This window comes from Oncorhynchus clarkii, chromosome 4 (genome assembly GCF_045791955.1).
Source record: "Oncorhynchus clarkii lewisi isolate Uvic-CL-2024 chromosome 4, UVic_Ocla_1.0, whole genome shotgun sequence".
Lineage (NCBI taxonomy): Eukaryota > Metazoa > Chordata > Actinopteri > Salmoniformes > Salmonidae > Oncorhynchus > Oncorhynchus clarkii.
Genome location: NC_092150.1, coordinates 91663728 through 91682679, shown reverse-complemented (window position 1 = coordinate 91682679; position 18952 = coordinate 91663728).

Below are 18952 nucleotides of genomic sequence, written 5' to 3'. Positions count from 1 at the left end.
CTAGAGCTCTGTCAGATTGACCATTGGGTTCTTGGTCACCTCCCTGGCCAATGCCCTTGTCCCCCTATTGCTCAGTTTGGCCGGGTGACCAGCTTTGGGAAGAGTCTTGGTGGTCACAAACTTCTTCCATTTAAGAATGTTGGAGGTCACTTCGGGACCTTCAATGCTGCAGACATTTTTGGTACCCTTCCTCAGATCTGTGCCTTGACACAATCCTGTCTCTGAGCTCTACGGACAATTCCTTCGACCTCATGGCTTGTTTTTTGCACTGACATGCACCTGTCAACTGTGGAACCTTATATAGACAGGTGTGTGCCTTTCCAAATCATGTCCAATCAATTGATTTACCCCAGGTGGACACCAATCAAGTTGTAGAAACATCTCAAGTCCCATAGCAAAAGGTCTGAATGCTTATGTAAATAAGGTATTTCTGTTTTTTATTTTTAATACATTTGCAAAAAATTGTTTTCCCTTTGTCATTGTGGGGTAGGAAGATGGATAAGGGAAAAATGTATTTAATCCATTTTAGAATAAGGCTGTAACGTAACAACATTTGGTAAAGTCAAGGGGTCTGAATACTTTCCGAATGCACTGTATCTATATAAACTAATAAACAGTATATCTATATAAACTATATAAACTAATAAACAGTGTATCTATATAAACTAATAGACAGTCTGTATTCTAGGGTCTGTATTCTAGGGTCTGTATTCTAGGGTCTGTATTCTAGGGTCTGTATTCTAGGGTCTGTATTCTAGGGTCTGTATTCTAGGGTCTGTATTCTAGGGTCTGTAATCTAGGGTCTGTATTCTAGGGTCTGTATTTTAGGGTCTGTAATCTAGGGTCTGTATTCTAGGGTCTGTATTTTAGGGTCTGTAATCTAGGGTCTGTATTCTAGGGTCTGTATTCTAGGGTCTGTAATCTAGGGTCTGTATTCTAGGGTCTGTATTTTAGGGTCTGTAATCTAGGGTCTGTATTCTAGGGTCTGTATTCTAGGGTCTGTATTCTAGTATATGTATTCCTCCAATAGGAGTGCTGATCTGTTTTAATCCTGGACCCAGGTACTTTTACACACACACACACACACACACACACACACACAAACACACACACACACACACACACACACACACACACACACACAAACACACACACACTGTTTTAATCCTGGGCCCAGGTGCTTTTACACACACACAGACACACACACACACACACACACACACACACACACACACACACACACACACACACACACACACACACACACACACACACACACACACACACATATACACACAGATACACACACAGATACACACACACAAAGATACACAGATGCACACACACACAGATACACAGATGCACACACACACAGATTCACACACACACAGATGCACACACACACAGATACACAGATACACCCACACAGATACACAGATCCACACAGATACACAGATACACACACAAAGATACACAGATACACCCACACACACTCACACTCACACACCGTCCATGCGGAGCAGAGGCTACATGAAACATGACACATTTTTCTGCCACTATCTTCGGGAAAAAGCCGGAACGTTGAGGAGGAGGGGGGGGAATTATCTTGGATCTCATGGTGCATTCTAGAACACGGTCGTTCAAAGTGAGACAACAATCCCTGTTTCCACTGGGCTGGGGGTCAGAGAACGCAGACCCAGACCGACTGATTCCTGTGTAATGGATAGCTAGATACTCTAATAACATCTAACACTAGTAATATTATCTTCCTTCCAAATGGCACCCTATTCCCTTTAAAGTGCACTACTTTTGACCAGATGGTCCATAGGGAATAGGGTGCAATATTGCTATGTAAATATCTACTAGGTTATATACACTATTATCTAATGTAAATATCTACTAGGTTATATGCACTATTATCTAATGTAAATATCTACTGGTTATATACTATTATCTAATGTAAATATCTACTAGGTTATATACACTATTATCTAATGTAAATATCTACTGGTTATATACTATTATCTAATATAAATATCTACTGGTTATATACACTATTATCTAATGTAAATATCTACTGGTTATATACTAGTATTTAATATAAATATTTACTAGGTTATACACTATTATCTAATGTAATTATCAAATTAAATCTATTTGTATAGCCCTTCTTACATCAGCTGGTATATTAAAGTGCTGTTCAGAAATCAAGCCTAGAACCCCAAACAGCAAGCAATGCAGGTGTAGAAGCACGGCGGCTAGGAAAAACTCCCTAGAAAGGCCAGAACCTAGGAAGAAACCTAGAGAGGAACCAGGCTATGAGGGGTGGCCAGTCCTCTTCTGGCTGTGCCGGGTGGAGATTATAACAGAACATGGCCAAGATGTTCAAATGTTCATAAATGACCAGCATGGTCAAATAATAGTAATCACAGTGAACAGGTCAGGGTTCCATAGCCACAGGCAAAACAGTTGAAACTGGAGCAGCAGCACAGTCAGGTGGACTGGGGACAACAAGGAGTCATCATGTCAGGTAGTCCTGAGGCATGGTCCTAGGGCTCAGGTCCTCAGAGAGAGAGAAAGAAAGAAAGAAAGAGAGATTTAGAGAGAGCACACTTAAATTCACACAGGACACGGGATAAGACAGGAGAAATACTCCAGATATAACAGACTGACCCTAGCCCCCTGACACATGAACTACTGCAGCATAAATACTGGAGGCTGAGACAGGAGGGGTCAGGAGACACTGTGGCCCCATCCGATGATACCCCCGGACAGGGCCAAACAGGAAGGATATAACCCCACCCACTTTGCCAAGGCACAGCCCCCACACCACTAGAGGGATATCTTCAACCACCAACTTACCATCCTGAGACAAGGCCGAGTATAGCCCACAACGACCTCTGCCACGGCAAAACCCAACGGGGGGCGCCAACCCAGACAGGAAGACCACGTCAGTGACTCAACCCACTCAAGGGACGCACCCCTCCTAGGGACGGCATGGGAGAGCACCAGTAAGCCAGTGACTCAGCCCCTGTGATATGGTTAGATGCAGAGAATTCCAGTGGAGAGGGGGAACCGGCCAGGCAGAAATAGCAAGGGTGTTTCATTGCTCCAGTGCCTTTCCGTTCACCTTCACACCCCTGGGCCAGACTACACTCAATCATATGACCTACTGAAGAGATGAGTCTTCAATAAAGACTTAAAGGATGAGACCGAGTCTGCGTCTCTCAGACCATTCCATAACAATTTAGATCTATAGGAGAAAGTCCTGCCTCCAGCTGTTTGCTTAGAAATTCTAGGGACAATTAGGAGGCCTGTGTAGGTATGTACGGCAGGACCAAATCGGAAAGATAGGAAGGAGCAAGCCCATGTAATGCTTTGTAGGATAGCAGTAAAACCTTGAAATCAGCCCTTGCTTTGACAGGAAGCCAGTGTAGGGAGGCTAGCACTGGAGTAATATGATCAAATGTTTTGGTTCTAGTCAGGATTCTAGCAGCCAGATTGAGCACTAACTGAAGTTTATTTAGTGTTTTATCCGGGTAGCAGGAAAGTAGAGCATTGCAGTAGTCTAACCTAGAAGTAACAAAAGCATGGATTCATTTTTCTGCATCATTTTTGGACAGAACATTTCAGATTTTTGCAATGTTACCTAAATGGAAAAAGGTCCTTCACAGTTTTATTTGAGACGACTGTACAACCATTAAGATGAATTGTCAGATTCAACAGAATATCTCTTTGTTTCTTGGGACCTAGAACAAGCATCTCTGTTTTGTCCGAGTTTAAAAGTAGAAAGTTTGTAGCCATCCACTTCCTTATGTCTGAAACACAGGCTTCCAGCGAGGGCAATTTTGGGGCTTCACCATGTTTCATTGAAATGTACAGCTGTGAGTCATCCGCATAGCAGTGAAAGTTAACAGTATGTTTTCGAATGACATCCCCAAGAGGTAAAATATATAGTGAAAACAATAGTGGTCCTAAAACAGAACCTTGAGGAACACCCAAACTTACAATTGATTTGTCAGAGGACAAACCATTCACAGAGACAAACTGATATCTTTCCGACAGATAAGAACTAAACTAGGCCAGAACTTGTCCGTGTAGACCAATCTCTCCAAAAGAATGTGGTGATCAATGGTATCAAAAGCAGCACTAAGGTCTAAGAGCACGAGGACAGATGCAGAGCCTCGGTCTAACGCCATTAAAAGGTAATTTACCACCTTCACAAGTGCCGTCTCAGTGCTATGATGGGGTCTAAAACCAGACTGAAGCATTTCGTATACATTGTTTGTCTTCAGGAAGGCAGTGAGTTGCTGCCCAACATCGTTTTCAAAAAAAAATTGAGAGGAATGGAAGATTCGATATAGGCCGATAGTTTTTTATATTTTCTGGGTCAAGGTTTGGCTTTTTCAAGAGAGGCTTTATTACTGCCACTTTTAGTGAGTTTGGTACACATCCGGTGGATAGAGAGCCGTTTATTATGTTCAACATAGGAGGGCCTAGCACAGGAAGCAGCTCTTTCAGTAGTTTAGTTGGAATAGGGTCCAGTATGCAGCTTGAAGGTTTAGAGGCCATGATTATTTTAATCATTGTGTCAAGAGATATTGTACTAAAACACTTGAGCGTCTCTCTTGATCCTTGGTCTTGGCAGAGTTGTGCAGACTCAGGACAACTGAGCTTTGAAGGAATATGCAGATTTAAAGAGTCAGTCATTTGCTTTCTAATTATCATTATCTTTTCCTCAAAGAAGTTCATGAATTTATTACTGCTGAAGTGAAAGCCGTCCTCTCTTGGGGAATACTGCTTTTTAGTTAGCTTTGCTAATGATATTGACCCCCCCCCCCCGTGTGTGTGTTGTGTGGATGTTGTGTGTGTTGTGTGGATTTTGTGTGTGTGTTATGTGGATGTTGTGTGGATGTTGTGTGTGTGTTGTGTGGATGTTGTGTGGATGTTGTGTGTGTTGTGTGGATGTTGTGTGTGTGTTGTGTGGATGTTGTGTGGATGTTGTGTGTGTGTTGTGTGGATGTTGTGTGTGTGTGTTGTGTGTATGTGTGTTGTGTGTGTGTTGTGTGGATGTTGTGTGGATGTTGTGTGTGTGTTGTGTGGATGTTGTGTGTGTGTTGTGTGGATGTTGTGTGTATGTGTGTTGTGTGTGTGTTGTGTGGATGTTGTGTGGATGTTGTGTGTGTGTTGTGTGGATGTTGTGTGTGTTTGTTGTGTGGATGTTGTGTGTGTGATGTGTGTGTATGTGTGTTGTGTGTGTGTTGTGTGGATGTTGTGTGTGTGTTGTGTGGATGTTGTGTGTGTGTGTGTGTGTTGTGTGGATGTTGTGTGGATGTTGTGTGTGTGTTGTCCCTAATCTGGTTCAATTACAAAGATTAATTTTATCGCAAAACATTTTGTTATGGTGTGAACTAATGAACAAGATCCTGTTGAATCAATCATTCTGGAGCATCTATACAGCTGATACCTGTCGCTTGCTTTCATCTCATTTACTCTTTCTATATTAAAAATGTTCTAGAAAATAGCACCCTATTCACTATGTAGTGCACTAGTTTAGACCAGGCACTATAGGGGTAGTGCATTAGTTTAGACCAGGCCCTATAGGGGAAGTGCACTACTTTTCCCCAACGTCTATAGGGATAGTGCACTAGTTTTGACCAGGGCCTATAGGGGTAGTGCACTAGTTTTGACCAGGGCCTATAGGGATAGTGCATTAGTTTAGACCAGGGCCTATAGGGATAGTGCACTAGTTTTGACCAGGGCCTATAGGGATAGTGCACTAGTTTTGACCAGGGCCTATAGGGATAGTGCACTAGTTTTGACCAGGGCCTATAGGGATAGTGCACTAGTTTTGACCAGGGCCTATAGGGATAGTGCACTAGTTTTGACCAGGGCCTATAGGGATAGTGCATTAGTTTAGACCAGGGCCTATAGGGATAGTGCACTAGTTTTGACCAGGGCCTATAGGGATAGTGCACTAGTTTTGACCAGGGCCTATAGGGATAGTGCACTAGTTTTGACCAGGGCCTATAGGGATAGTGCACTAGTTTTGACCAGGGCCTATAGGGATAGTGCATTAGTTTAGACCAGGGCCTATAGGGATAGTGCACTAGTTTTGACCAGGGCCTATAGGGATAGTGCACTAGTTTTGACCAGGGCCTATAGGGATAGTGCACTAGTTTTGACCAGGGCCTATAGGGATAGTGCACTAGTTTTGACCAGGGCCTATAGGGATAGTGCACTAGTTTTGACCAGGGCCTATAGGGGTAGTGCACTAGTTTTGACCAGGGCCTATAGGGTAATGTGCTATGTAGGGAATAGAGTGCCATTAGAGAGGTAGCCTATGTTAAAATTTAAATGCAATAAGGTATATTTATAAAGTGTATTTTAAATAGGAAGTAAAGACTTGTTTGTGTTTTGTCTCGGTTCTGCAGGTCAGGAAGTGGAAGATGTTGAGCCGTCACCACGGTGACGCTAAGCAGAAGGAGGCGGAGTCTGAGGTGCACCTTGGGGGCGGACCATGGGGGGTGAGAACCAACCACCAGCTGGCTAGCCCCGTCCTGCTGGAGTGCTGTGTCTGCAGTGGACCCTTCGTTAGCTACGCTCTGGAAGAGGCCTGGCAGCCACGGCAACGCACACAGGTACTGGGCTAGCCGCTAACAGCTAAACGCTAACTTACCTTGATAACACACACTGGTACTGGGCTAGCCGCTAACAGCTAAACGCTAACTTACCTTGATAACACACACAGGTGGGCTAGCCACTAATGGCTAACTGCTATCTTTACCTTGATAATGCACCAATCTTCACAGCAACACAGAGAGAAAAATAGAGAAATAATTGAAAAATAATAACACAAGGAATAAATACACAATGAGTAACGATATATTGGTTATATACACGGGGTACTAGTACTGAGTCAATGATAACTTGGTTATATACACGGGGTACCAGTACAGAGTCAATGATAACTTGGTTATATACACTGGGTACCAGTCCTGAGTCAATGATAACTTGGCTATATACACTGGGTACCAGTACTGAGTCAATGATAACTTGGCTATATACACAAGGTACCAGTACTGAGTCAATGTGCAGGGGTACGAGGTAATTGAGGTCGATACATTATGTTCACAGTACATATACTGTAGGTAGGGTTAAAGTTACTAGGCAACAGGATAGATAACAAACAGCAGCAGAACTATGTGTGACGAGTCAAGAGTTAGTGCAAAATGGAAAAATGGAGAAACTCTGGGTAGCTATTTGGTTAACTCTGTAATAGTCTCATTGCTGTTTAGGGTCCTGTTGGCTCCAGACTCGGTGCATCGGTACCGCTTGCCTTGCTGGCATCAGAGAGAACAGTCTATGACTTTGGTGGCTGGAGTCTTTGACAATTTTTAGGGCTTTCCTCTGCCTTGAGATCAAGCAGTTGTCATACCAGGTGGTGATGCAGCCAGTCAGGATGCTCTCACTGGTGCAGCTGTAGAACTTTATGAGGATCTGAGGACCCATGACAAGTCTGCTGTCATGTCTTCTTCGCGACTGTGTATGTGTGTGGACCATGTTAATTCCTTAGTGATGTGCGTATAGATGGGCTAGCCGATAATAGCTAAAAGCTAACTTTTAAAAAAGGTGGGCTAGCCTCTAACTAAACGCTAACTGTATCTTTATAACACACACAAGTGGGCTAGCCTCTAACTAACAGCTAACTGTATCTTTATAACACACACAGGTGGGCTAGCCTCTAGCTAACCGCTAACTGTATCTTTATAACACACACAGGTGGGCTAGCCTCTAACTAACCGCTAACTGTATCTTTATAACACACACAGGTGGGCTAGCCTCTAACTAACCGCTAACTGTATCTTTATAACACACACAGGTGGGCTAGCCTCTAGCTAACCGCTAACTGTATCTTTATAACACACACAGGTGGGCTAGCCTCTAGCTAACCGCTAACTGTATCTTTATAACACACACAGGTGGGCTAGCCTCTAGCTAACCGCTAACTGTATCTTTATAACACACACAGGTGGGCTAGCCTCTAACTAACCGCTAACTGTATCTTTATAACACACACAGGTGGGCTAGCCTCTAACTAACCGCTAACTGCTGCCACCTATGTTAAATGGAGAGAGTGATTGACCACCTCACTTAGAAGTATGCAAGTGCAAAAATATTTTCCTCTCTTGTCTTTCTCTCTCTTATCTCACTCCAAACTGTGAGAGATACTTTACCAATTAAAAAAAAATACAAAAATCCTTTATAAATGATTAATGAAGTCATAATTTTGTCATTGTCATGGATACCGCATCTCCTGCAGTTCCCCTCCGCTAGTTCAGTCAACATAGACACTGCAGAGAGACAGAGAGAGACGCACACTGCCCGCAAAATGAGGTGGAAATTGAGCACTTCCTAACCTCCTGCCAAATGTATGACGTTGTTAGAGAGACATATTTCCCTCAGATTACACAGATACACAAAGAATTCGAAAACAAATCAAATGTTGATTCTATTGGGTGAAATACCAAAGTGTCCAATCACAGCAGCAACATTTGTGACCTGTTGCCACAAACACCATATTTATATTTATCTATTTTCCCATTTGTACTTTAACTATTTGCACATCGTTACCACACTGTATATAGACATAATATGACATTTGCAATGTATTTATTATTTTGGAACTTTTTTATTATCTATTTCACTTGCTTTGGCAATGTAAGCACACAGAGAGAGAGCGAGAGGAGAGATAGAGAGAGGGGAGACAGAGAGAGGAGAGATAGAGAGAGGTGAGACAGAGAGAGGGGAGACAGAGAGAGGGGCGTAGGAAGGAAGGGGAACAGATTCAGAGATAGAATTGGAGACAGAGTTAGAGGGAAAGTAGGAGAGAGGACCAGAGGGAAGATAGGAGAGAGGACAAGAGGGAAGATAGGAGAGAGGACCAGAGGGAAGATAGGAGAGAGGACAAGAGGGAAGATAGGAGAGAGGACCAGAGGGAAGGAGGAGATAGGATCAGAGGGAAAGAGGAGAGAGGACCAGAGGGAAGGAGGAGAGAGGACCAGAGGGAAGGAGGAGAGAGGACCAGAGAGAAGGAGGAGAGAGGACCAGAGAGGGGACCAGAGGGAAGGAGGAGAGAGGACCAGAGGGAATGTAAGAGAAAGGACCAGAGAGAAGGAGGAGAGAGGACCAGAGAGAAGGTAGGAGAGAGGACCAGAGGGAAGTAGGACAGAGGACCAGAGGGAAGGATGAGAGAGGACCAGAGGGAAGGATGAGAGAGGACCAGAGAGAAGGAGGGGAGAGAGAGAGAGAGAGATGGAGAGATTGAGAGGGAGAGAGAGAGAGAGAGTCATGGATAGGGTAATGGAGGAGCTGGGTACATATGGAGAATATTACACATTGTCTCCTGTGATGAACAGAACCATCATCTCCCTCCATAATCCTCTCTTTCTGGTTCCTGTATTCTGATTGTTAGTTTTACAGGCTTTGGTTTTTCCATTTATGTTTTGAGGTTGGACTTCAGCACGTATAACTCGTTAGCATGTATGGCGCACCAATTGGTGTCACCTCGTTAGTCAGTATGTGTTAGTAGGAAGGTGTTTCAGCTGGTCCAGGTGATATTTAAGAGTGTTTAAGAGTGTCTGGCCCAGGTGATATATAAGAGTGTCTGGCCCAGGTGATATTTAAGAGTGTCTGGCCCAGGTGATATTTAAGAGTGTCTGGCCCAGGTGATATTTAAAAGTGTCTGGCCCAGGTGTTATTTAAGAGTGTCTGGCCCAGGTGATATTTAAGAGTGTCTGGCCCAGGTGATATTTAAGAGTGTCTGGCCCAGGTGATATTTAAGAGTGTCTGGCCCAGGTGATATTTAAGAGTGTCTGGCCCAGGTGATATTTAAGAGTGTCTGGCCCAGGTGATATTTAAGAGTGTCTGGCCCAGGTGATATTTAAGAGTGTCTGGCCCAGGTGTTATATAAGAGTGTCTGGCCCAGGTGATATTTAAGAGTGTCTGGCCCAGGTGATATTTAAGAGTGTCTGGCCCAGGTGATATTTAAGAGTGTCTGGCCCAAGTGATATTTAAGAGTGTCTGGCCCAGGTGTTATTTAAGAGTGTCTGGCCCAGGTGATATTTAAGAGTGTCTGGCCCAGGTGATATTTAAGAGTGTCTGGCCCAGGTGATATTTAAGAGTGTCTGGCCCAGGTGATATTTAAGAGTGTCTGGCCCAGGTGTTATTTAAGAGTGTCTGGCCCAGGTGATATTTAAGAGTGTCTGGCCCAGGTGATATTTAAGAGTGTCTGACCCAGGTGTTATTTAAGAGTGTCTGGCCCAGGTGATATTTGAGAGTTTCTGGCCCAGGTGATATTTAAGAGTGTCTGGCCCAGGTGTTATTTAAGAGTGTCTGGCCCAGGTGATATTTAAGAGTGTCTGGCCCAGGTGATATTTAAGAGTGTCTGGCCCAGGTGTCTTGATGGATATGGTGGGTCAACTCTTTTAGTTGGCTCTCCCAATTTTGATTTCTAGACGAACAATCCTTCAATCTGATTTTCCTGTTTTTCTCCACCTTTCTTTCCTTCCTGTCTTTAAGTTTGGTGAGGGCTTTTCTTTTGTTTGCCTCAGCTTTGTAAATGTAGTTGGCGCTCGTGGTGGGTGTCTTTTAGGTCCCAGTTGTTGTTGCTATGCAACTTTCAGTGGACACACCCATGAGTGTCTTTCAGAACCCCTCCTAATCCCCCCCCCCCCATCCTACCGTTTCATTTCGGTTGTTGGTCAGTTTGAGTTTGAGTTTATTTTTACAGGGACAGTGCACATTAATCAACGTTTCAGTAAAAGTGCCGGCTAATTTTCAACCGCAGTCCCTGGGCAGGTTATTAAAAAAAAATACAATATAGACAATAGCAGCATAGAACAAGCAAGACACAGCAACATAGGACAAGCAAGACGTAGCATACAGACAGAGCAACATAGGACAAGCAAGACGTAGCATACAGACAGAGCAACATAGGACAAGCAAGACGTAGCATACAGACAGAGCAACATAGGACAAGCAAGACGTAGCATACAGACAGAGCAACATAGGACAAGCAAGACGTAGCATACAGACAGAGCAAGATAAAACAAAAAGCAGCAAGACAAAATTCATAAAAGCAACAAAGTGTTTCCACACCTCACAAGTTACAGACAACAGACAACATGGAAAGCGGCAATACACAGCTAGGGACCATGTTCACAAATCTGATTGACCTTTAGCCATGTCTTCAAGCATTTTGTGAAAGTGTGATATGTGGTGCAGTTATGTGTGTCTGATGGCAGTGTATTCCAGACATGGGAAGCTCTCACAGAGAAAGCGGATTTACTAAAGGTGCTTTTCCTTAGGGGAACTATACAGTCACCTATCATGGCAGACCTTGTGGATCTGCTGCCATATGTCTGGGTTTTCTGTTTAACAAAAATACTGAGTGGAGGGGGAGCCAGGCCATTAAGGATCTTGAATACAAGACATGCGTCGGTGTATTGCACAAGATTTTCCCAAATCAAGAGCTCATGCTCTTTGTGACTCTTTGTTAGTCCACCCACTGGGGAGCCATGCCCAGCCAATCAGAATATGTTTTTTTTCCCCCCCACAAAGGGGCTTTATTACAGACAGAAATACTGCTCCGTTTCATCAGCTGTCCATGTGGCTGGCTAAAAATGTAGGGGGTCTATGCTAAATTGTCATCCATTCTTCTTTACCACAGATTCCCACAATGTCTCAAACTCCAGGATGGGGAATGTTTACAAGAAAGAAACAGACGAAGACAGTCGGAGACAGAGTTGTCGATTTCCATTGTTTTTTGTAATATTGAAAAGGGAAGAAAATGACAGACCCATTTTTCTAAATGAGCTATTTAGGCTACTCATCATACTGTAGGCTACTCATCATACTGTAGGCTACTCATCATACTGTAGGCTACTCACCATACTGTAGGCTACTCATCATACTGTAGGCTACTCACCATACTGTAGGCTACTCATCATACTGTAGGCTACTCATCATACTGTAGGCTACTCACCATACTGTAGGCTACTCATACTGTAGGCTACTCATCATACTGTAGGCTACTCATCATACTGTAGGCTACTCACCATACTGTAGGCTACTCATCATACTGTAGGCTACTCATCAAACTGTAGGCTACTCACCATACTGTAGGCTACTCACCATACTGTAGGCTACTCACCATACTGTAGGCTACTCATCATACTGTAGGCTACTCACCATACTGTAGGCTACTCATCATACTGTAGGCTACTCACCATACTGTAGGCTACTCATCATACTGTAGGCTACTCATCAAACTGTAGGCTACTCACCATACTGTAGGCTACTCATCATACTGTAGGCTACTCACCATACTGGAGGCTACTCATCATACTGTAGGCTACAGATTTGAGTCACCACTAGAATAATTATTTATTGAGTAGGCCTATATCGTTGTTTATTCCAATTAATAAAATTATTAATCTAACAATAAAAATCCTTATTATTTTGTAAGAAATGTAACTTCTTTTTACATGCTGCAATAAAGTTGACTAAAGGAGAAGTTCACCTTTTGTTTTGTAGGTATTTCCACTTGGTAATGAGTAGTAAGTAATTATATCGTACAAAAAAAATGTCTCAATTGTTTAGGTATCCATATCAGCAATTCTGTTGGACCAAACCGCTAGTTGAAATTGCTTGTTATCTTTCATCTTTGTTGTTGTGTGGAACAGCAAGGAGCTTTGTGTAGGGGGGAGGAGCTTCATATGGGGGGAGGAGCTTTAGTGTGTGTGTGGGGGGGGGGGGGGGGGGGCTTGGTGGGTGTGTTGTAAATGGGAAGGTGCACAGTCACAGCGGAAGGAGTGAAGGAGATACCTTGACAACAAGTGGACATAAATGCTATTAACAATTGAGAAAAAAAAAGATTCTTGCAAAACATGCATTTCGAATATCATATCGTGCTAAAATGTCAATTCTAATTAATTCAATATATCTTCTGGTATCTGAATACCCATAAAACTATCCTTATTGATGTGAAGTTCCTTAGCTTTCATGACTAATACATATAAGAAAGGGCTAATTGGACATCCTTGTTTAATTCCATGTCTAATATCGAATCTCTGTGAGGTTCCATGGGATATCTTCTGCTACAATTTGAAAATACAAAAAGACCAAAACCAAAAAAAAAACAATAATAATAATGTTCATTTGTATCAAAAGTCTACAAATAAAATAAAGCTATCTTCAATAGCGTGCTCTTTGTAGACTATCAAGTCCAATACTAGTCAGATATTATTACCAAATGTGTCTGCCCTTCATAAAACCAGACTGGTATCAGATATTAATACATGTATTCATATATTTTACCTCAACTAACCTGTACCCCCGCACACTGACCCGGTACCCCCTGTATATAGTCTCCACACTGACCCGGTACCCCCTGTATATAGTCTCCACACTGACCCGGTACCCCCTGTATATAGTCTCCACACTGACCCGGTACCCCCTGTATATAGTCTCCACACTGACCCGGTACCCCCTGTATATAGTCTCCACACTGACCCGGTACCCCCTGTATATAGTCTCCACACTGACCCGGTACCCCCTGTATATAGTCTCCACACTGACCCGGTACCCCCTGTATATAGCTTCCACATTGACTCTGTACCGGTACCCCCTGTATATAGTCTCCACATTGACTCTGTATTGGTACCCCCTGTATATAGCCTCCACATTGACTCGGTACCGGTACCCCCTGTATATAGCCTCCACATTGACTCGGTACCGGTACCCCCTGTATATAGCCTCCACTTTGACTCGGTACCGGTACCCCCTGTATATAGCCTCCACATTGACTCGGCACCCGGTACTCCCTGTATATAGCCTCCACATTGACTCTGTACCGGTACCCCCTGTATATAGCCTCCACATTGACTCTGTACCGGTACCCCCTGTATATAGCCTCCACATTGACTCGGTACCCGGTACTCCCTGTATATAGCCTCCACATTGACTCTGTACCGGTACCCCCTGTATATCGCCTCCACATTGACTCGGTACCGGTACCCCCTGTATATAGCCTCCACATTGACTCAGTACCGGTACCCCCTGTATATAGCCTCCACATTGACTCTGTACCGGTACCCCCTGTATATAGCCTCCACATTGACTCTGTACCGGTACCCCCTGTATATAGCCTCCACATTGACTCTGTTCCGGTACCCCCTGTATATAGCCTCCACATTGACTCTGTACCGGTACCCCCTGTATATAGCCTCCACATTGACTCTGTACCGGTACCACCTGTATATAGTCTCCACATTGACTCTGTACCGGTACCACCTGTATATATCCTCCACATTGACTCTGTACCGGTACCCCCTGTATATAACCTCCACATTGACTCTGTACCGTAATACCCTGTATATAGACTCGTTATTGTTTATTTATTGTGTTGCTTTTTATTTATTTTTTTACTTTAGTTTATTTGGTAAATATTTTCTTAACTCTTCTTGAACTTCACTGTTGGTTCAGGGCTTGTAAGTAAAGCATTTCACTTTAAGGTCTACACGTGTTTTATTCGGCGCATGTGACAAATAAAGTTTGATTTGATATATCTGCAATTCATAAAACCAGACTGGGTATCGTTAATGACTGGGTCAAGACCTTTTTCTAAAAAAAGTATTTCTGCAAAGTTGGATGCTAGTAGCTATCCATCATTGTTCGTTAATGTGATTGGTCTTGAATTTTCTATCATCATGGGATCTTTGTTTTGGGCATTTACAGAAATAAGGCTTTGTGTCATAGAGACATCCACAGGGCCCCTAAATCAAATACCTCCTTAAAGACATTAAATATAAATTAAACAATATCCTCCTGAAAAAAATTCATATCACTAATAAGGTCATCATTCCCTGGATATTAAATGTTGTTCTCTCTTAATTTACTGATGCATTTTTATTCAATTACAATGATATAAATTCATTAATCTCATGACTTTTTGAAGTCTTCAACGATGAACTTTGCATAGTCTTTGACAGAGTCTAGACAGGCAAATATGCAGTATCCTTAGTAGGACAGACTTGTGGAAAGGTTACCATGGAGACCTATTTTGAAATACAGCATTGTTTTCTTTGCCATCTAATTGTCTATTTATCTTATGAAAAGAGGTACATTCAAATAGATTTTTTCCTCTAAATTGTAAAAGTACTTTGTGTTTTTTTTCTCACTTCCTCTAATCATTTACACCTTCATCTTCCCCTTTTTCTCTCTTCCAACATTCAGTCCAGTTGTAGCTGTAAAGAAAATAATTCATCAAGGTCCTCCATGGAGATTAGATACAATATTTCCTTTAAGTTTGTTTTACCCTCAATCTTTTAAGTTCAGCAATTTATTTTACCTCACTTCATGGCTGTTTGTCGTATTTCAAAACTCATTCATTCCCAATATTTCCCATAAGACATAGTAAACAGATCAGCTTTTCAAAAAAAAAATTCTTATATAATATCTTTGGCATCCATCTTGAATTTATCATCTCCCAACAGCCTACTACTGAGTTTGCAATAACTCTGATAATTATTTAGCTTCATGATCAGTAACAACAGTTGATTCAATGGATACTTTGACTATTTTCTAATGAATTAGAAAATCAACCAGAAGTACATTTCTTGACTGTCTGGACATATCCTTGTCCTTGTCCCTGTCTGGACACGTCCTTGTCTGGACATGTCCTTGTCCCTGTCTGGACATGTCCTTGTCCCTGTCTGGACATGTCCTTGTCCTTGTCTGGACATGTCCTTGTCCTTGTCCCTGTCTGGACATATCCTTGTCCTTGTCCCTGTCTGGACATGTCCTTGTCCTTGTCCCTGTCTGGACACGTCCTTGTCTGGACATGTCCTTGTCCCTGTCTGGACATGTCCTTGTCCTTGTCCCTGTCTGGACATGTCCTTGTCCCTGTCTGGACATATCCTTGTCCTTGTCCCTGTCTGGAAATGTCCTTGTCCTTGTCCCTGTCTGGACATGTCCTTGTCCCTGTCTGGACATGTCCTTGTCCCTGTCTGGACTTGTCCTTGTCCCTGTCTGGACATGTCCTTGTCCCTGTCTGGACATGTCCTTATCCCTGTCTGGACATGTCCTTGTCCCTGTCTGGACATGTCCTTGTCCTTGTCCCTGTCTGGACATGTCCTTGTCCCTGTCTGGACATGTCCTTGTCCCTGTCTGGACATGTCCTTGTTAGACCAAGTGAGTTCCTATTTAATCAGGATATCTAGATCTCCATATGGCAACACGTAGATTATTCAACTCAAGATGATCAGTGATGGGTTTATTAGGATGGAATCTATGTCAATCATCACATTAGAAACAGAACTAAAATCCCCAACTAGGATCCTTTTCATATCTTAAAATACACCTTTAACTCTATTACGCCCATCTTCAAATTCTTGAAATAATATCCCCCCCGATCATAAAATTACCAAAGTAGTACTCAAGGGGGAGATATTGCGTAGTCTTTACAATACGGAGTTAATCGCCTGTAGGCAGTGTTAGCATGCCAGTTCTCAGGTTAGTCTTATCTCATTCATGTGTTTAGTCTTTACAATACAGAGTTAAACGCCTGTAGGCGGTGTTAGCATGCCAGTTCTCAGGTTAGTCTTATCTCATTCATGTGTTTAGTCTTTACAACAAAAGGCATCTTTTCGCCCAGTAATTAGGCAGTGTTTTCCAGTTCCAACTCTCAGGCTCTGGCTCTTCGTCAAGTCTTCTAAATTTGTCCGAACTTCTTTCCCATCCATTATCACTCTTGCACCTTCCTTTCGATCTTTAGCAACTATAGACAGCACAGCTCCTCCCGTGTCACTTTGTCCGCAGAAGGTCAGATTCTCTGTGAACCTCAACTTTTGCTCGATGAGATACTCACAGTTGTTCGCTCGCCTCCAGAGAAGATCCCGTGTAGATCTGTTCTTCGCTCGCCTCCAGAGAAGATCATGTGTAGATCTGTTCTTCGCTCGCAGCCAGAGAAGATCCCGTGTAGATCTGTTCTTCGCTCGCATCCAGAGAAGATCCCGTGTAGATCTGTTCTTCGCTCGCCTCCAGAGAAGATCCCGTGTAGATCTGTTCTTCGCTCGCCTCCAGAGAAGATCCCGTGTAGATCTGTTCTTCGCTCAACTCCAGAGAAGATCCCATGTAGATCTGTTCTTCGCTCGCCTCCAGAGAAGATCCTGTGTAGATCTGTTTTTCGCTCGCCTCCAGAGAAGATCCTGTGTAGATCTGTTCTTCGCTCACCTCCAGAGAAGATCCTGTGTAGATCTGTTCTTCGCTCACCTCCAGAGAAGATCCCGTGTAGATCTGTTCTTCGCTCGCCTCCAGAGAAGATCCTGTGTAGATCTGTTCTTCGCTCGCCTCCAGAGAAGATCCCGTGTAGATCTGTTTTTCGCTCGCCTCCAGAGAAAATCCTGTGTAGATCTGTTCTTCGCTCGCCCCCAGAGAAGATCCTGTGTAGATCTGTTGATGAACCGGATGATGGTTGTCCTCGGTCTCTTGTCTTGATCCTTGAATCTTCCCAAATGATGGACGATGTCTACATTTTCCTGAAGTTCGGCTTTGGATTGGGGAATGACAGATGTCAACAACTCTGGAATGTCAGCTCCACAGATGACCGCAACTCTGGAATGTCAACAACTCTGGAATGTCAGCTCCACAGATGTCAACAACTCTGGAATGTCAACAACTCTGGAATGTCAACAACTCTGGAATGACAGCTCCACAGATGACAACAACTCTGGAATGACAGCTCCACAGATGTCAACAACTCTGGAATGTCAACAACTCTGGAATGTCAACAACTCTGGAATGTCAACAACTCTGGAATGACAGCTCCACAGATGTCAACAACTCTGGAATGTCAACAACTCTCCCCTCCTCTCACCCTCTCCCCTCCTCTCACCCTCTCCCCTCCTCTCACCCTCTCCCCTCCTCTCACCCTCTCCCCTCCTCTCACCCTCTCCCCTCCTCTCACCCTCTCCCCTCCTCTCACCCTCTCCCCTCCTCTCACCCTCTCCCCTCCTCTCACCCTCTCCCCCCCTCTCACCCTCTCCCCTCCTCTCACCCTCTCCTCTCCCCTCCTCTCACCCTCTCCCCTCCTCTCACCCTCTCCCCTCCTCTCACCCTCTGCTCTCCCCTCCTCTCCTCTCCTCTCCCCTCCTCTCACCCTCTCCCCTCCTCTCACCCTCTCCCCTCCTCTCACCCTCTCCCCTCCTCTCACCCTCTCCCCTCCTCTCACCCTCTCCCCTCCTCTCACCCTCTCCCCTCCTCTCACCCTCTCCCCTCCTCTCACCCTCTCCCCTCCTCTCACCCTCTCCCCTCCTCTCACCCTCTCCCCTCCTCTCACCCTCTCCTCTCCCCTCCTCTCACCCTCTCCCCTCCTCTCACCCTCTCCCCTCCTCTCACCCTCTCCTCTCCCCTCCTCTCACCCTCTCCCCTCCTCTCACCCTCTCCTCTCCCCTCCTCTCACCCTCTCCCCTCCTCTCACCCTCTCCCCTCCTCTCACCCTCTCCCCTCCTCTCACCCTCTCCTCTCCCCTCCTCTCACCCTCTCCCCTCCTCTCACCCTCTCCCCTCCTCTCACCCTCTCCCCTCCTCTCACCCTCTCCCCTCCTCTCACCCTCTCCCCTCCTCTCACCCTCTCCTCTCCCCTCCTCTCACCCTCTCCCCTCCTCTCACCCTCTCCCCTCCTCTCACCCTCTCCTCTCCCCTCCTCTCACCCTCTCCCCTCCTCTCACCCTCTCCCCTCCTCTCACCCTCTCCTCTCCCCTCCTCTCACCCTCTCCCCTCCTCTCACCCTCTCCCCTCCTCTCACCCTCTCCCCTCCTCTCACCCTCTCCCCTCCTCTCACCCTCTCCTCTCCCCTCCTCTCACCCTCTCCCCTCCTCTCACCCTCTCCC